The following is a 20,073-nucleotide window of genomic DNA, read 5'->3' as shown; positions in this document are numbered from 1 at the left end:
CAATCTAGAGCTCTGGGGTTCTAGAGGTACATAGCAGATGACTTGGAGCTCCACTATTCTGCTGAGTTGAACTAAATTTCTGAAATCATTTAAACTCCCTTAAGAGAATTACATTTATTATCCTGTCAAGAGGGACTAGAACATATATCTGTTTCATGAAATTGGTTGGTGAAAAGATATATGTGGTTTTCGTCTGTTTCTGAAGTGCTTTGAGAAGACAAGAAGTGATCATAAACACACAAGTATCTCATCAAGATTTACTGAATATCGCTATTTGTTCTGTTTCAAAGTCACGAGAACTAGAAAATTTCGGCAGAAAACTGAAAGGATGAATTGGGTGACAGTGACAGTGAATCAGCACTCCCCCACGATGTTATTACTGGGGAAGGACTGAGTGGCAGGACTCTCAGTGCTGAGGCTCTGCCCTGTTCTCTCGCCCACGATTTAGGAAACACAGCTGCAGTCAGATATAGGTAAAGGGTGTGCCTACAGCCATGTGGCCTCCCTGCTTACATGCAGACCAGGTGATCAAACAAACCTCTCCAAACCAAAATGCAGTTACCATGTCAGTACTCCCATTTACTGGTGCATCAGTGAACTTTAGACCCGTTCTGGGGAGACTATTTCCTGCTAAGGCTCCTGGTGATGTGCTGACTCTTGAAATGCCCTTTCGACAAGGAGTCTGACTTACTGCACTCTTTCATTAAATTGTGTAGAATGTGCATTGTTGCACGGAGGAAGACAAAGGCTCCTTCCTCTGAGAGCCCACAACCAAATGACATGTGATAGAGGGGAAAAAATGAAAATCAAAACTCTTCCTTGAAAGTAGAGGGAATGATGGGGCCGGCACTGCGGCACAGTGGGTTAACGCCCTGGCCTGCAGTGCCAGCATCCCATAAGGGCGATGGTTTGAGACCCTGCTGCTCCACATCCGATCCAGCTTTATTCTATGGCCTGGGAAAACAGTAGAAGGTGGCCCAAGTCTTCATAGGAGACCCAGAAGAAGCTCCTGGCTCTTGGCTTCGAATTGGCACAGCTCTAGTTGTTGCGGCCAATTGGAGAGTGAATTAGCGGATGGAAGACCTCTCTCTCTCTCTGCCTCTTCTCTCTCTGTGTAACTCTGACTTTCAAATAAATAAATAAATCTTTTAAAAAAGAGTTAAAGTAATCTTTAAAAAAAACTAAAAAAAGAAAGTAGAGGGAATGAGAAAAATATAAACATAGCTGATTTGGGGGGAGTCTTGTTAAATTTTTATAAATTTTGAGAAATTATTGCCCATGCAAATTAAAAGTAGTGGAACAAGGAAACCAAGGAATGAGACTAGATACATTTAGAGTGTAATTGCTGGACATTCACTAAGGAATTAAGAAAAACAGTGAAAATATTTCCAAACCCTAACAGCGACCACACTGAAGTCTCAAAGCACCTCGATGAAGGAGGCCATGTAGACATACACATATTCTTGATTAGCTACAGCAATAGTTTGCAAATCTGGGAGGAAAAGCCAAATAATCAGGTAATAAAAACAATGAATGAATTTAGGGTTATCAGTGAAGTAACTGAGCATGGTAACAATTCTGAGAATGGAGTCTACTGTAGATTGGAAGGTGTTGAAATACTGAACAAAGTAGACGTAAATCACAGTTTGAAATCTTGGTGTATAGAAGGTGATTTTATCAAAATTTGATAATCAGATAGCTCAAGAAAATTAGCTGGGTAAGTATAGGCAATTAATTTTTAACTTCTGAATGCCCCACTATAACCATTGGCATCATAAGTCTGAATTGAACAATCTTAATTGAAGGCACTTTAAATTTAAAAAATGGTACATAATATGCCCAAAGTAATGTGTTAAAGTGATGGGCGACTAGAAAGAAGAAGTTGAATATAACTCTATGACTGTAATGTCCATGACACAGCCATGATTATAACAGAGGTAATGGACATAGACAAGAATGTTGGTAGTGCTAAAGTTATAATAGAAGGACCAGTACAGTTCATTAACAGATATATCTAAAATCACCTTCTTTTTTATTGTATAATCTATTAAGCTAGCAAAATTAATATTTATAAATATATTTCTTAAATGTTAGTCTGTGTCATCTATTCAATTTTAGCATAGTGTAGATTTAAATATAATCAATACCTTCTGTAGAAAGTCACTTCTTGAGAGGGCTAAGTTCCATGTAAATAAGTTAAATACTGAAAATGTAATCCTATCCCAGTCCCCTAGAGTAAGAAATACTTCTTTTTTTTCTTCTATTATGTAGTCCTCATCATATATTTCACATAGTGTGGTCTGTAATTTAGTAGGTATGTTGGTGTCTTTCCATGAAACATTCTTTCTATAAGGGAAAGGGTATAGACACATACATATATGAAGGGTCTCCTAGAAGTTCATGGAAAATACCTAATATTCTAAAATATGTGGATTTCTAAAGTTTTTGCACATAATAAACCTTTCCATTGCACATTCCATGAGTTTTGTAAAGAATCCTTGTGCATATGCACACACATACAACATAGTTACCATGCCACTTCACATCTCATATCCTAAATAATCACTGTCTCTTTAAGATTTATTTATTGATTTATTTGAAAGGTGGAGTTACAGCGAGAGAGAGAGAGAGAGAGAGAGAGAGAGAGAGAGAGATATCTTCACTGCCCAAATAGCCACAATGACAAGCTTCATTTGAGTCTCCCTTGTGGGTGCAGGGACCTCAGTACGTGGGGCCATCTTCTTCTGCTTTTCCAGGTATACTAGTAGTGAGCTGGATTAGAAGTGGAGGAACCAGGACTCAAACCAGTGCCCTTATGGGATGCTGGTATCACAGGTGCTGGCTTTACCCAAGACACCACATTGCTGGCCCCAGTAATTCTCTCATAATGTTGTCCAGTCAAACAGATTTTTTTGCTGGCTACTTCTCCTTACTATCTAATTCTACTAATACACACCTATATGGAGACTCAGGTATCTAATTGCAAGCACTTATTAACAATTTCAAAATATATCTGGATGTTATGCAATACTGTTATCAGGTTAGAGGCAAGAATATAGGAAATTACTACTTTTTATACACAACTTAGCCAGGTGATAATAAACTCAATCAAACACATGGAGTTCTTAAAGTGTTCTTGTGTATCAAGAAAGCAGGAAACCAAGGACAGAAGTATGAATTGTAATAATATTTAAAAAGGAAATATAAGAGGAACAAAGATGAGTAGTAAGTAAGAAAAGAAAATCACAAAAGAAAGAAGGGTCATACACTCAGTAGAAGAGATTTGTTGGATTTTTGACATGTTGAAGAGAGTCAAACAGATTAAGTTGTGGACATTCCTATTTCATTTAACATCATAATGTTTGAATTGAAAGAGAATCCTTCCAATGGACTGGTGGAATTGGACTATTATCTGCAAAGTGTTATTCAACATAAGGAAAGAAGAGGAAATATTTAAACATAAAATTTTATTTGAAATTCTTTTATGAAGAAGAGATAGAATGATTAGTATATAAATGGGGATTTTATTGCTTTTTCAATAAACATGAAACTAACATCTAAGTAAGACTATACAGATTTATACATTTGTGTATAAAATATATCACTTTATATCACTTATTTTAGTTATTTATATGGTGTATAAGACTAAAGTAAGTGAAATTAATTTATATTCAGAGGAAAGATAGATCTATAGGATTAGAGACATGGGAAGCAGACTTGAATTGTAAAGTGGTGTCTATTATTTATTTGTTTACTTTTAAAATGTGGAAAGAGAGGAGAGATAAAGAATCTACCATCCACTGGTTCATTCCTCATGTATCTACAGTTATGGAAGCTGGGCAAGGCTGAAGTCAGGAGCCTGGAACCCAATCTGAGTGTCCTACATGAGTGGAAGAGACCCAAGTACTTAATCTAGTATGTGTTGCTTCCCAGGCTGAGCATTGTAGGAAGATAGGCTTGGAAGGGGATCCAGGTGATGAACCCACAGTCTTATATGCAACTGAGGCACCCCACATGGTGTGTTAACCCCTCTGCTAAATGCCCACCCATGCAGAGGAGTTTTTAGAACAGCAGCTTCAGAGCTGCGACGAGCATGATGATTGGGAGAAGGGGGAATTTGAGGGCACCCCTGGTGCAACACTTATGATGATGCTTGTGCTTCAGATGCTGGTGCACACCCTGGTAGGCAGAAGGTGATGACTGAAGCAGTTGGGTACCAGTTTCCCAGGCAGGAAACTCATTCTTAGTTGTGTTCTTGCTTCAGCATGGCCCAGCCTCAGATGTTGTGGGAAGCTGGGGAGCATCTGCCTTTGTATCTCTTCTTTGCCTCTCCAGACAAGGAAAATAAGAATTACAAGTATAATTAAAATGAACATACAACTGTATAGTATTGAGAGCCTAGTGTGAAACTCCCCAGGTGTATGGCACACTCTGGATATGCTGAGCATCATTGGTTATCTTTAAAAGGACTCTACATTATTGTAGGACATTATGGGGATTACAAGGGTCATATCTATTGCTTATAACATAAGGCATAAAGATAGCTCTGATGGTCATTTAATCCTTTATCACTGTCCCTAATACAATTTTGCACTTGAATGATCTGGAGAGAATAACTGTTCTTTCCAGTAGACTATGATGCTTTCCCAATGAACACCTGTGCATGCTATAATAAATGATTCATTGAATTGCCCACATCAGAAATCAAATTCCGATCTATGGAAACTATTTCACAATCAACCAACCTCTACTAAAATATGCATTTTCACCTGTCTCTCTTGGAACTGAAAGAAAACAGAAATAGAGAAACTTTTCCCAGTGAATTAATGAGAACTAGACTTGACTACACAATGTAAGGAATACACTTGCCATTTACTCTTTGTCTCTTCTCTGGTTGTCATGGTGATCTTAGCTAAAACTGGTACAATATTAAACAATTAAACAGAAATATTCATATACATTTATATCATTCATAAAGTAGTAAATGCAATAAAGACATCAAGATTCCATAAAGGTAGTTTTAGAAAACATTGTAAGCCTTCTCTCTCTTAAGGAAATGGTCCTAAAGTTTAAATCAATTTTGGAATCCCTTTCAAAGTTTTTTTTTATTTGACAGGTGGAAATTAGACAGTGAGAGAGAGAGAGACAGAAAGATATTCTTTCCATTGGTTCACCCCCCCAAATGGCCACCACAGCCGGCACTGCACTGATCCAAAGCCAGGAGCCAGGTGCTTCCTCCTGGTCTCCCATGTAGGTGCAGGGCCCAAGCACTTGGCCATCCTCCACTGCCTTCCCAGGCCACAGCAGAAAGCTGGACTGGAAGAGGAGCAACAGGGACTAGAACCTGGCACCCATAGTGGATGCCAGTGCCACAGGTGGAGGATTAACCAAGCGAGCCATGGCACTGGCCCCAAGAGTGCTTTCAAAATACAGAAGGGAAGATATTTGGCCAAGTGGTTAAAATGCATATTAGGCCATCTATGTCCCACATCAGAGTACCTGGGTTCGATACTTGGAACTGACTCCCAATTCTTGCAACCTGCCAGTGCAACCCTGGATGACAGCAGGTGGTGGCTCAATTATTTTGGCCCTTGTCATCCCTGTGGGAGACCCAGATTGCTAACTCCTCCTTTCTGTCTCAGTTGTTGCAGGCATTCAAGGAGTGAGCTAACAGATGGGTGCTTTGTCTTTCTGTATTGTTCTTTTCTCTCTGCTTTATGAATTAAGAAACATACAGATCATGATTAGTTTCTAAAGAGGAATATTCTAAATAGTCACACCACTTTATTCTGTTGTGAGCAGTACAGAAATTTTGAGACCTCAATACTAAAGAGCTATTTAGAATATTATTTAATATATTTAATGACATTTTCAATTATATAAACGACAGACCCCTTATCTTTTCTGTTGAGGAATAGTGTTTTTTTCTTCATACTATTTGTTGTTCTCATTACTTAGTTTAGGTTTAACCTTACAAGTAATAAATAAACTGAGAATAGATCTTTGTAAAAATTGAGAGTGTGAATGGGAGAGCGAAGAGGAAGAAGGGTTTGAGTTTGGCCAGGAGGGAGGGTAGGGTAGGAAGTGTAACTATGCCCCTAAATCTGTATATATGAAACACTTGAAATGCATTACAAATAAAATTTTATTACATATAATTATATATATTCATAAATTAGGCATTCACTTATCTTTTCTATTTAATGCTTGCTACATCTTTGTTAACTTAGAATTAGAAAAAAAGCAAATGAGATGATTAAAGAAAAATATATTAAAAAGTGAGGTGAAATCACTCTGAAACTGAATAGAAAAATAATTTAGAAATCTACATGAACAACAGTGATTAACAACAACAACAACAAAATCCTACAAGAATTTGAAGGTGAATAAGAAAAAAAAAATTCAGGAAAACTTATTGTTTAATCAGAAGAAAGTAAATGATTTGTACACCTAAGCAAAAGTTTATATTAGTGAGGATATTGTTTACTTAACATGCTACATGAAACAAACACTTTAGGCTCTATTCATTTTATTACGTGTTTATAGATTATAGAATTGACCATGGGGTGTAAATTAAGCAACCACATTTGGAAAATGCTCAGTTATAAGAGTTTAACAGGGTAAGTTATCTGAATAGACACTGAAATGAGCACCCAGAGGTTACTTTCAGGTGCTTTAGTGCTTCACATGGGAGAGTCTGATTTCATGAAACTTAAGCTTTAAATGACGGTGCTCATGCCTGTTCCATGACCTTCTCCAATCTCCGTAGACTGCGTTCCCTTTTCTGAAATAACGTTGCTGAATTCTGCTCACTTCACTACATAAAACTCTAAAACAGAAAGGATAATCATTCCCACATCCCTGGATGTCTGTCATTGCTTTTGTACAAGCCTTGCACAATATGCAAACATGTAACTTTTGGGGGTAAGAGTTCCAGAAAACTTGTGCTCTATTTCCTTGCTAGTCATACCGTAACTCTGTATTCCTAATTTTCCATATAAAGATTATGAAGATCAAGCCTTATGCTATTTCACCTCTGTTTCTTGAAGTTGGATTACAGAAGCTCTCCCTCACTCTTTACTTTTCACAGTAAATCCTGAGCAGCCATTCTTTAGGTGATAGTTGGTAGTGTAGTGGGGGAATGGGCATTTAGAGATGAACGCGTGAAGGAACCATGTGCAGAGCTACATAATAGACCTTCTTTCTACTGCATTAACACTGGGTAGAAAGACCAGCATAATGGGATGTTTAAGATTATTGGTTTACGCCAGCGCCGCGGCTCACTAGGCTAATCCTCCACCTTTCGGCGCCAGCACACCGGATTCTAGTCCCAGTTGGGGCGCCAGATTCTGTCCCGGTTGCCCCTCTTCCAGGCCAGCTCTCTGCTGTGGCCAGGGAGTGCAGTGGAGGATGGCCCAAGTGCTTGGGCCCTGCACCCCATGGGAGACCAGGAGAAGCACCTGGCTCCTGCCATTGGACCAGCGCGGTGCACCGGCCGCAGCGCGCCGGCCGCAGCGGCCATTGGAGGGTGAACCAACGGCAAAAGGAAGACCTTTCTCTCTGTCTCTCTCTCTCTCACTGTCCACTCTGCCTGTCAAAAAATAAAAAATAAAAAAAAGATTATTGGTTTAATAAATAAGTGATTGGTGGAGTAGATCTTAAATCTCAAGTATGGCAGCTTCCAAAATGTGCCTGCAAATAAAGTCAAAGAATTAACCATGGAAAAAGAATTTGAAGTATGTAAGGATTTATGCAATGCTTGAATGCTCCAAGGAGTGACAGGACAGAGGTGAGAGGAGTGGGCTGGTCTTTAAGTGGGAGCAGAAACAACATTTTCCAAAGTAACTGGAAAAGATCAGGGCTGCATGAAAAGCGGAAGAAATTATTTGGACAGACAGTGATGTAAAAGATGACGAAATATCTATCAATGACTTCATCTTCGTTTGTGTTTGCATATAAACTTTTTAAAAAATTCACCGACATAAAAATTATATGTATTTTTGGGAACTATGTGATGTTTCATTACATGTATATGTTGTTTAACAAACAATCGGTGTAAATATCTTTATTCTCTCAAGCATTTAGCATTTCTTTATACTGAACATATTCTTTATACTGAACATATTCAAAAATCCTATCTTGTAGTTACTTTTGTACAGAAATATATTGTACATTAACATTATTTACCCTCCCCTCACGGTACAGTAGCATCCCAGCACTGCTTACTCCTACCTAGATATAGCCTGGTACCCATCCATCAACCTTTCCTCATCCCTTGCTCCTCAATTCATCACTGCACTTTTAAGCTCTGTGAAAATACCTATTTTTTAGACTCCACATATGAGCCAGACCATGGGGAATTTGTCTTTCTGTGCTCATCTTATTTCACTTAGAATTATTACTTCCAACTGCATGTATTTTACAAGATTTCATCCTTTTTATGACTCAGTACTATTCCATGGTCTTACTTTGCTTTTTGTCGCTTCAACTGCCTACTGCAAACTGAATAATCCCTACAGAAGGAAAAGTTTACTTTGACCTTTGGCGGGTGGCTAGGAAGACCAAGGTCAAAGCTCTCCATCTGGTGACAGCCTTCCTGCTGGTGTCGCCTGTCTACAGAGCCTGACTTGGGCATCGCCTCTGACAAGGGGGTGATGCACAGGAGACAGAGCCAAACTAACTATGTAACAGAACCTCTCTTACAATAACACATTAGCTCCTTAATCCACTAGTCCACAAATGATGTAATCCACACACCACGATTTAATGACCCCTTGATAGTCTCTCCTAGCCCTGCATCCTAATATGTCACCCTGGGGATCACAATTCACTGTGGATTTTCTTCAGGTGGGCATACAAAGAACATCAGGCCTTTCCTACCCAGTCACAGGAAAATAAAATAAAAGCTTTAAAAATAAAGGAAAGAATGGAAATGAAAGAGTTAACAGTAAGGGCATCACTTAGGTACATGTAGTTCACATTATTTTTGGAGTTATTTATATTATGTCTATTTAAAGATTACTGAGCAGAAGCCATGCTTATCTGCTGAGTTGTGTGCAAGGTCAAACATTTTCTCTGCTCAATAAACGATGACCCATAATACCACTAAGTAAAGAAACAAGAAGACTCCACTGAGAAGGAACGCTAAGCATCCTTACTACCATCAACCAACTCTTTCTTTTGAGTGTGTTCCCCTTTGCTTCTGACTGTTCTTGTTAGAGAAATGCCAGCTTCATTTATCAAGTATATATTCAAATCAGGAAATCATCTTTCTGAGAACCAGAGTGATAAAATGGGACTCTAAAGTCAATCTAGAAATTAAACATAGGCAGTGCCTTTCACAGTTCTTTGGACTAGTGAATAATACATTCATAAGTGTAGACAGATATTGAATTACACAGGCATTTGGGGAAGAAACAATATTACACTTTTTGCCTCTAGTGTTCAAAATGGACTTTGGAATAAGCAAGGTTTAAGCTAAGTGCAGCTGGAAGAGTAGGGTAGAATATAAAGAGGGGGAAATGTGGAAACAAGGTAGTTTTACATTAAGGGGTAATGGTGTGGTAAAGAATAGTAGTGGAAACTGCAATGAAATTTTTATGTATAAAGTAGCATAGATTCATAGAAGTGCATTTTATGAATAGGAAAAAATACTGGAAGGTAAGGCAGCCTGGGAAGATGCTCTTTTTAGTGCCTTCAATTGAAGGTTATGGTATTTAGCATCTTCCTTGTCACTAAGGACCACTGAAGATGTGGAGAGGTAGAACCATAAAGAAAAGATGTTCTAGAAGAGGAAACAAAGAGATTGTGTTCAAGATGGATGGCAGGAAAACAGTAGATGCAGTGAAACCTCAGTTCCTGTATCTGGACACGAGGTGGTGGGATGAATGCAAACCACAACCTAGTGAAATGGAGACAGAAATGCATCTCTGGGGGATCCAGTGATCTTCGTATGCTACAAAGCTTTCACAGAGATTAGTAACTGCTAAGTAGAAGAGCATGGGATGGGCAGCGCGTTTCTATATTTTAACTGGTTTAGATGAATTATTGCTTACAGTTATATACCTTATTAAAAGGAAAGCATCCTCTAAAGAAGTATTTAGATCAAGGTAAGAAAAAAAGCCCAAGAACACTCAAACCCTCCACACATGTATAATTTTTAACTTTTGATCATTTTCTCATTCAGGTAGATTTACTTACATAAAATTGTCCAACAAGCTCCTCAGGGAAACACAGTAGTGCAAGTGCACTAAATTGTCACTGTGATTTACAACACAGTAATCAAACACACGGAAACCCTCTAAAGTCAGTTCATATATTGAAGGCAACCTATTAAGATGTTAACTCTGTAAATGGATATGAGATACAGGGGAATACAGGAATTTATATTAACTCTGTAAATGGATATGAGATACAGAGGAATACAGGAATTTATATCAGATCATTTCAGGAAAGATGAATCAGTTTTGATGTGTAACCTCTGCGGAGAAAAAGGCTACATAGTAGGTATAATATAAAACATGGATTTTCAATGATACTCATAGAAATAAATGTAACACTTGAATTATTATCATAGAGAATAATAAGGACAGGTTCCTTATTTAGTTGACCCTGAATAGTATTGATGCTTTACATGTAACCATTATAGGGAGAGCCTGGAGCAACATTTTGCTGCTGTATTATTATTACACTGCACTGGAGGCAGTACATGTATAAAAAATAGAACAAGTTACATAATGTAGCTTGGTCTCTGAGGGTACCATCTACTAAACATTAGACATTTCAATAGTTAAATACTTATATTTCCACTCACTTTTATACTTATTTTTAAAATTTTTTTATAATGAGTCTTTGTATGTGTCTGTGAGTTCATCATACTGGGAGTTCAATGGATTTTACTTTTAATTATTTAATTGAGAGAGAAAGAGAAAGAGAGAGAGATGAGAGAGAGGTCTTCCGTCCACTGGTTCACTCCCCAGATGGCTGCGATGGCCAGAGCTATGCTTATCTGAAACCAGAAGCCAGGAGCAGCCTCCTAGTCTTCCATGTGGGTGCAGAGACCTAAGCACTTGGACAATTCTCCACTGCTTTCCCAGGCCACAGCAGAGAGCTGGGTCAGAAGTGGAGCAGCCAGGTCTTGAACCAGCACCCATATGGGGTGCTGGCACTGCAGGCACTGGCCCTACCCGCCATGCCACAGCACCAGCCCTTATACTAATTCTTAATATAATTGTGATTAAATGAATACAATGGAGGGCTTTGTGGAATACAGGTATTTATTCATAAATCATAGAAATCCAAATTATAGCTTACCTTCCCATCTTCTCATATCTTTGATATTGGAAAAATCAATTTAAAATAGCCAACACTTTTTTCTTCACTTATTTGCAGAAAAGATAATTCTTATTTCTCATAGGGTTAAAATTGGTAATTATTGTTATCTTTCATACTTTTTCTGATTTTTGATTTAATGCATAATTATTCACTTTATAAAATTCCTTTCATTAAGGTAAGTATATATTTTTTAAAAGATGTATTTGTTTATTTGAAAGACAGCTACACAGATAAATGGAGAGACAGCAGAAGGAGGATATATATATATATATATATATATTCATACAGAGAAAGAGAGAGAGAGAGAGAGAGAGAGAGAGAGATCCTCCATCCACTGGTTCCATCCTCAGATGGTTGCCATGGTTGGCCAAAGCCAGGAGCCAGAACTTCATTCAGGTCTCCATTTATTTTTGTACATATTCTTAATATAATTACATTATATACTCTATGTACGTATAACTAATTAATATGATTGCGCCACATGAGTGGCAGAGATTCAAACACTTCTGCTGTTTTTCTAGGGGATCTGGTTCAGAAGTGCATCAGGTAGAATACAGCTGGCTATGCCACAACACCAGCCCCAATTTTTGATCTTTATCCATGAGGATCCTTCAAAAATTCTTGAGAAAACTGAATGAAAAGATAAATGTTTTCTGTTACAAAATTTTTAAATCTATCTATCTATCTATATATGTATATGCAATATTCAACAATCTTGTGGAAAACAAAAATTATGGAAAAATTGGATTTCAAAACAACTTCAAAATAAACTATTACATTATATTCTGAGGATTGTATCTATGAATAACATGGAATCTGATATCTTTTTATTTCTATGAAATTAGCATGAGAATTGAGAACTGTGTTGCAGTAATTATCATGCATTTACTGTGACCCTGAGGATCTAATGTTTTAATGAATTCTTTTTTTTCCATTGTTTCATTTTTAAAAAACTTTTATTTAATGAATATAGATTTCCAAAGTAAAGCTTATAGATTACATTGCTCCCCCACCCAATGACTTCCCTCCCACCCGCAACCCTCCCCTTTCCCACTCTCTTTCCCTTTCCATTCATACCAAGATTCATTTTCAATTTTCTTTATATACAGAAGATCAGTTCAGTATGAATAAAGTAAAGATTTCAACAGTTTGCACCTACAAGAAACACAAAGCGAAAAATACTGTTTGAGTACTAGTTATAGCATTAAATCTCAATGTACAGCACATTACGGACAGAGATCCTACATGAGCAGTAAGTGCACAGTGACTCCTGTTGTTGACTTTACAAATTGACACTCCTGTTTATGGCATCAGTAATCTCCCTATGCTCCAGTCATGAGTTTCCAAGGCTATGGAAGCCTTTTGAGTTCACTGACTCTTATCTTATTTAGAAAAGGTCATAGTCAAAGTAGAAGTTCTCTCCTCCCTTCAGAGAAAGGTACCTCCTTCTTTGAAGACCTGTTCTTTCCACTGGGATCTCACTCACAGAGATCTTTCATTAAGGTTTTTATTTTTCTTTTCTTTTTTTTTGCCAGAGTGTCTTGGCTTTCCATGCCTGAAATACTCTCATGGGCTTTTCAGCCAGATCGGAATGCCTTTAGGGCTGATTCTGAGGCCAGAGTGCTGTTTAGGACATCTGCCATTCTATGAGTCTGCTGTGTATCTCGCTTCCCATGTTGGATCACTCTCCCCTTTATTTATTCCATCAGTTAATATTAGCAGGCACTTGACTTGTTTATGTGATCCCTTTGACTCTTAGTCCTTTCATTATGATCAATTGTGAACTGAAATTGATCACTTGGACTAGTGAGATGGCATTGGTACATGCCACCTTGATGGGATTGAATTAGAATCCTCTGGTATGTTTCTAACTCTACCATTTGGGGCAAGTGAGCTTGAGCATGTCCCAAATTGTACATCTCTTCTCTCTCTTATTCCTACTCTTATATTTAAAAGGGATCACATTTCAGTTAAATTTCAACACTTAAGAATAACTGTGTGATAATTACAGAATTAAACCAGTCATATTAAGTAGAACAGAAAAAAAACTACTAAGAGGGATAACATATTAAGTTGTTCATTAACAGGGCTATGCTGATCAAGTCACCATTTCGCATAGTGTCCATTTCACTTCAACAGGTTTCCTTTTTGGTGTTTAGTCAGTTGTCACCGATCAGGGAGAACATATGATATTTGTCCCTTTGGGATTGGCTTACTTCACTCAGCATGATGTGTTCCAGATTCTTCCATTTTGTTGCAAAGGACCGGATTTCATTGTTTTTTTTTTTTTTTTACTGTGGTATAGTATTCTAAAGAGTACATATCCCATAATTTCTTTATCCAGTCTACCGTTGATGGGCATTTAGGTTGGTTCCAGGTCTTGGCTATTGTGAATTGTGCTGCAATAAACATTAGGGTGCAGACCGCTTTTTTGTTTGCCAATTTAAATTCCTTTGGGTAAATCCCAAGGAGTGGGATGGCTGGGTCGAAAGGTAGGGTTATCTTCAGGTTTCTGAGGAATCTCCAGACTGACTTCCATAGTTGCATGACCAGTTTGCATTCCCACCAACAATGGGTTAGTGTCCTTTTTCCCCCACATCCTCGCCAGCATCTGTTGTTGGTAGATTTCTGTATGTGAGCCATTCTAACCGGGGTGAGGTGAAACCTCATTGTGGTTTTGATTTGCATTTCCCTGATTGCTAGTGACCTTGAACATTTTTTCATGTGCCTGTTGGCCATTTGGATTTCCTCTTTTGAAAAATGTCTATTGAGGTCCTTGGCCCATCTCTTAAGTGGGTGGTGTGTTTTGTTTTTGTAGAGTTTCTTGATCTCTTTGTAGATTCTGGTTATCAACCCTTTATCTGTTGCATAGTTTGCAAATGTTTTTTCCGATTCTGTCGGTTGTCTCTTCACTCTCCTGTTTCTTTTGCAGTACAGAAACTTCTCAATTTGATGCAATCCCAATAGTTGATTTTGGCTTTGACTGCCTGTGCCTCCTGGGTCTTTTCCAGAAACTCTTTGCCTGTGCCAATATCTTGAAGGGTTTCTCCAATGTTCTCTAATAACTTGATGGTGTCGGGTCATAGATTTAGGTCTTTAATCCATGTTGATTGAATTTTTGTGTAAGGTGTAAGGTAGGGGTCTTGCTTCATGCTTCTGCACATGGAAATCCAGTTTTCCCAGCACCATTTATTGATAGACTGTCCTTGCTCCAGGAATTGGTTTTTTAGATCCTTGATCAAATATAAGTTGGCTGTAGATGTTTGGATTGATTTCTGGTGTTTCAATTCTGTTCCATTGGTCTATCCATCTGTTTCTGTACCAGTACCATGCTGTTTTGATTACAACTGCCCTATAATATGACCTGAAATTTGGTATTGTGCTGCCTCTGGCTTTGTTTTTGTTGTACAAGATTGCTTTAGCTGTCTGAGATCTCTTGTGCCTCCATATGAATTTCAGCATCATTTTTTCCAGGTCTGAGAAGAATGTCTTTGGTATCTTGATTGGGATTGCATTGAATCTATAAATTGCTTTTGGGAGAATGGACATTTTGATGACGTTGATTCTTCGAATCCATGAGCATGGAAGATTTTTCCATTTTTTGGTATCCTCTTCTATTTCTTTAAGATTTTGTAATTCTCATTGTAGAGATCTTTGACGTCCTTGGTTAAGTTTATTCCAAGGTATTTGATTGTTTTTTGTAGCTATTGTGAATGGGATTGATCTTAGCAGTTCTTTCTCAGCCATGGCATTGCCTGTGTATACAAAGGCTGTTGATTTTTGTGCATTGATTTTATATCCTGCCACTTTGCCAAACTCCTCTATGAGTTCCAATAGTCTCTTAGTAGAGTTCTTTGGATCCTCTAAGTAAAGAATCATATCGTCTGCAAAGAGGGATAGTTTGACTTCTTCCTTCTCAATTTGTATTCCTTTAATTTCTTTTTCTTGCCTAATAGCACTGGCCAAAACTTCCAGAGGTACGTTAAATAGCAGTGGTGAGAGTGGGCATCCCTGTCTGGTGCCAGTTCTCAGTGGAAATGCTTCCAACTTTTCCCCATTCAATAGGATGCTGGCCGTGGGTTTTTCATAAACTGCTTTGATTATATTGAGGAATGTTCCTTCTATACCCAATTTGCTTAGAGTTTTCATCATGAAAGGGTGTTGAATTTTATCGAATGCTTTCTCTGCATCTATTGAGATAATCATATGGTTTTTGTTCTGCAGTCTGTTAATGTGGTGTATCACATTGATTGTCTTGCGCACATTAAACCATCCCTGCATACCAGGGATAAATCCCACTTGGTCTGGGTGGATGATCTTTCTGACGTGTTGTTGCATTCTATTGGCCAGAATTTTATTGAGGATTTTTGCATCTATGTTCATCAGGGATATTGGTCTGTAATTCTCTTTCAGTGCTGCATCTTTTTTCCGGCTTAGGAATTAAGGTGATGCTGGCTTCATAGAAAGAATTTGGGAGGATTCCCTCTTTTTCGATTGTTCTGAATAGTTGGAGAAGAAATGGGATTAGTTCTTCTTTAAATGTCTGGTAGAATTCAGCAGTGAATCCATCTGGTCCTGGGCTTTTCTTTGTTGGGAGGGCCTTTATTACTGTTTCAATTTCTGTTTCAGTTGTGGGTCTATTTAGTTTTTCTATGTCTTCATGGTTCAATTTTGGTAGGTTGCATGTGTCCAGGAATCTATCCATTTCTGATAGATTTTCCTGTTTGCTGGCATACAAGTCCTTGTAGTAATTTCTGATGATTCTTTTTATTTCTGTGGTGTCTGTTGTTACGTTTCCTTTTTCATCTCTGATTTTATTGATTTGGGTCTTTTCTTTTTTTCAGTTTGTTGGACCAATGTGGTGTCAATTTTGTTTATTTTTTCAAAAAACCAGCTCTTCGCTTGGCTGATTTTTTGTCATGTTTTTTTGGATTCAATCCTGCTGATTTCTTCTCTGATTTTGATTATTTCTCTTACCTTACTAGATTTGGGTCTGTTTTGCTGCAGATTTTCTAGATTCTTGAGATGCGCTGAAAGCTCATTTATTTGGTACCTTTCCAATTTCTTGATATAGGCACCTATTGCTATAAATTTGCCTCTCAATACTGCTTTTGCCGTATCCCATAAATTTTGGTATGTTGTGTTGTGATCCTCATTTACTTCTAGAAAGTTTTTGATTTCTCTTTTGATTTCTTGAATGACCCAGTGTTCATTCAGGAGCATGTTGTTCAGTCTCCATGTGTTTGCATACTTTCTGGGGTTTCCTGAGTTGCTAATTTCCAGCTTCATTCCGCTGTGGTCTGAGAAGCTGCATGGTATGATTCTAATTCTTTTAAATTTGCTGAGACTTACTTTATGGCCTAGTATGTGATCAATCCTAGAGAACGTTCCATGCACTGCTGAGAAGAATGTGAAGTCTGTAGATGTAGGGTTGAAAGTTCTGTAGATATCTGTTAGATCCATTTGGGCTATAGTGTCAATTAAATCTGCTGTTTCCTTGTTGATGTTCTGTCCGAATGATCTGTCTATTTCTGAGAGTGGAGTATTGAAGTCCCCCAGTACTATTGTATTGGAATCTAAATCTCCCTTTAAGTCCCTTAACATATCTTTTAAATAGACCGGTGCCCTGTAATTAGGTGCATATACATTTATAATAGTTACATCTTCCTGTTGAATTGATCCCTTAATCGTTATATAGTGCCCCTCTTTGTCTCTCTTAACAGTTTTTGTATTAAAGTCTATTTTGTCTGATATTAAGGTGGCTACACTTGCTTTTTTTTGTTTCTGTTGGCATGGAATATCTTTTTCCAACCTTTCACTTTCAGTCAGCATGCATCTTTGTTAGAGAGATGTGTTTCTTGTAGGCAACAAATAGTTGGGTTGTGTTCTTTGAGCCAATCTTTTAACTGGACAGTTCAGGCCATTCACGTTTAATGTGACTATTGATACATAGTGACTTTGCCCTGCCATTTTCCCGGAGATATTTTCTAGTATATGCTTTGAGCTTCCCATGCTCTTTTACTGGTAGGTTTTCTTCCTTTACCTTCTTTTATATTGATGGCCGTGTTTCTGTTTCTGAGTGTAGCACATCTTTAAGTATCTTTTGCAGGGCCGGACGAGTGGACGCAAAGTCTTTCAATTTCTGTTTGCTATGAAAGGTCTTTATTTCACCTTCATTCACAAATGAGAGCTTAGCAGGATATAATATTCTGGGCTGGCAATTTTTCTCTCTTAGCACCTGTGCTATGTCTCGCCATTCCCTCCTAGCCTGTAGTGTTTCTGATGAGAAGTCTGCTCTGAGTCTAATTGGACATCCTCTGAGAGTAATCTGATGTTTCTCTCTTGCACATTTTAGGATCTTTTCTTTATGTTTCACTGTGGTGAGTTTAATTACAACGTGTCATGGTGAGGATCTCTTTTGGTCATGTTTACTAGGGGTTCTATGAGCTTCCTGTACTAGGATGTCTCTGTCTTTCTCCAACCTGGAAAGTTCTCTGCTAGTATCTCACTAAAAAGGCCTTCTAATCCTTTCTCTCTCTCCATGCCTTCAGGAATTCCTTGAACTTGAATGTTGGTTTTTTTAATAGTATCCTGTAGATTCCCAACAATATTTTTTAGATTTCTAATTTCCTCTTCTTTTCTTTGGTTTGACTGTATGTTTTCCTGTGCTCTATCTTCTAAGTCCGATATTCTCTCTTCTGTTTCACTGACTCTGTGTTTTAGACTTTCTAATGTGTTTGTCATTTGATCTATTGAGCTCTTCATTTCATTTTGATTTCTCTTCACTATCACACTTTCCTGTGTTACTAGTTTCTGCATTTCATTTTGATTCTTCCTTAAAATTTCATTTTCATGAGTGAGAATTTCAATCCTGTCCAGGAAGGATTTCTGTAGTTCAAGGATTTGCTTTTGAAAACTTCTAAATGTTCTTATCATATACTTTTTGAAATCCGTATCTTGCATTTCTTCTACCTCATCGTCTTCATAATCTTGGCTTGGGGTGTTTTGTTTATTTGGAGGCGTCATAGTGTCATCGTTGATCTTGTTCCCTCGATTTTTGTGTTTGTTGCTTGGCATTGTTGATTCTTCTTCCCTCAGTGTGAGCTTTTTTTTTTATATATATATACTATGTCTGTGTTAAGTGGACTGTCAGCTGTTGGCAGAGCCTTGGAGGCTTGAGATGGGTGTGGCCTGAGAGCTCTGCTTGGTTCTTTCTGGTTAAGGGTGTGCAAAGGTGACACCCTCAGGTTATGCGTGGTAAATCTCTCTCTTTTTATTTATTTTATTTTTTTTTATTCAGGAGGTAAGTAATACTGCATGGCTGATCAGAATTGATGGTATTTAGCTTCCGATCTCTGGCTTCTACCCAGAGTCTGTGGAGGCTCTGTTTCTCCTGCGGACTCCCACTGGGTTGCCTAGGCTACTGAATTGTAGTGCCTCAGTTCCTTAGCTCTACCCTTTTGTTATGTATATCCCGAGTGGGGCCTGCTCTGTCTCTTGCTCGCCTTTGCAAGGTTGGCGGAGACAAACTCGCCTGTACCAGTAACCCCCACCTTTTTTTTTTCCTTCTCTCCTGTAGTCAGTCTGGTGAACTTTCCCGCCTCAAGCCCGCTTCCCTCTAGATTCTGTCTGCCGTTTCCCCGCCAATGTCTCGGGTTACTGAGCTCACCTCCCCTTACAGCGCCGGTGTGGACTCAGAGCCCTGGGCGTCCCTGCTCTCCCCGCTGGTCGTCTGTGTCACATCCACTCCCCTTCCAGCACTGGCGCGCAGACCCTGCAGTTCCCGTGGCTTGGCTTCCACGCGGTGGGTGACCTTGTTCTCCCCATAGGTCCTCCAAGTCACAGCCACTAGATCCGGAAGAGTTTCCTCTGCAATTTTTCCTGATCCTTTTTCTGAGGCTACCGTAACTCCACTTTTATTAAACTAAATTTTCCCGGACTATCAGTGCGCACCCTTACTATTCCGCCATCTTGGCTCCGCCCTTAATGAATTCTTTAAAAGCAAAAAAAAAAAATCTATCTGCAATCTTGTCATGAACTTTCTAAAAATATACGAAGTCTAATTTCAATTATGTATGGAGTACAGTGAGACACTTTGACACAGGTATTCAATGCATATCGCTCCACAGTTGTCAATAATTTTCACCCTGTCGATCCTTCAGGCTCCTCTCTATACTGAGTTATTGTGAAGTAGCGTCACCTTACCAGGCTGTGTAACACCAAAAATCTGTTCTTTCAATCTGACTCTGATCTGGTACTCATTATCCCGCTTCCCTGTATCTTTTCCTCCTCTGCCCTCTCCACATGCCTCTAGGAATTGCCATTTGATATTGTGGTAAGTTTCTTTTGTTTAGTGTCCACACTTGAGGGGGAACAGGTGATATTTGTCTTATGTGTCAGTGTGTCTTATTTCATATTGTTTGTCTTTGTAAAAATATTCATTTAAATTGGGGTGAGAAGATGCTTTCTTGTGATTTTAATATGCATGTGTTTGATGAAGAGTGACATTGAGAACTTCTTCACATATTTTTTTTCACTTGTATGTATTCTTTGGAAAAATGTCTTTTTAAGCCTTTTCCATTTTTTGGTCAGATTTTTTTTTTTTTGCTTGCAATTGAGCTCTTTGCATTTCTCACACAATTGTTTATGTTAGCTCCCTATCAGATGCATAGTTGCCAAGTATTTTTCCCCGTTCTGTAGTGTGTCTTTTCACTTTGCTCACCATCCCCTATGCTGAAC

At 38.3% G+C, this 20,073-nt stretch overlaps 1 long non-coding RNA gene and 1 other non-coding gene across 4 annotated transcripts in view; one reads left to right on the top strand and one right to left on the bottom strand.

The window, feature by feature from the left end:
- LOC127486645 (uncharacterized) overlaps nt 1-20,073 on the top strand; it is a 122,513-nt gene that overhangs the window by 94,729 nt on the left and 7,711 nt on the right. The gene's annotated exons all lie outside the window — the stretch shown is intronic.
- Nucleotides 1-20,073, bottom strand: part of LOC138847943 (uncharacterized) — a 30,673-nt gene that overhangs the window by 3,257 nt on the left and 7,343 nt on the right. The window contains exon 4 of one of the 3 annotated variants that reach the window (XR_016223735.1): nt 12,384-12,489. The exons of the other annotated variants lie outside the window; for them this stretch is intronic. This is a non-coding gene — a long non-coding RNA (uncharacterized LOC138847943). Of the gene's footprint in view, nt 1-12,383; nt 12,490-20,073 lie in introns of those variants that run through there. 3 annotated transcript variants of the gene reach the window in all.

Source organism: Oryctolagus cuniculus, chromosome 17, assembly GCF_051225735.1.
Source record: "Oryctolagus cuniculus isolate XC-2025 breed Fujian yellow rabbit chromosome 17, ASM5122573v1, whole genome shotgun sequence".
NCBI classification, from domain to species: Eukaryota; Metazoa; Chordata; class Mammalia; order Lagomorpha; family Leporidae; genus Oryctolagus; species Oryctolagus cuniculus.
This window is presented reverse-complemented; position numbering and strand designations above follow the sequence as displayed.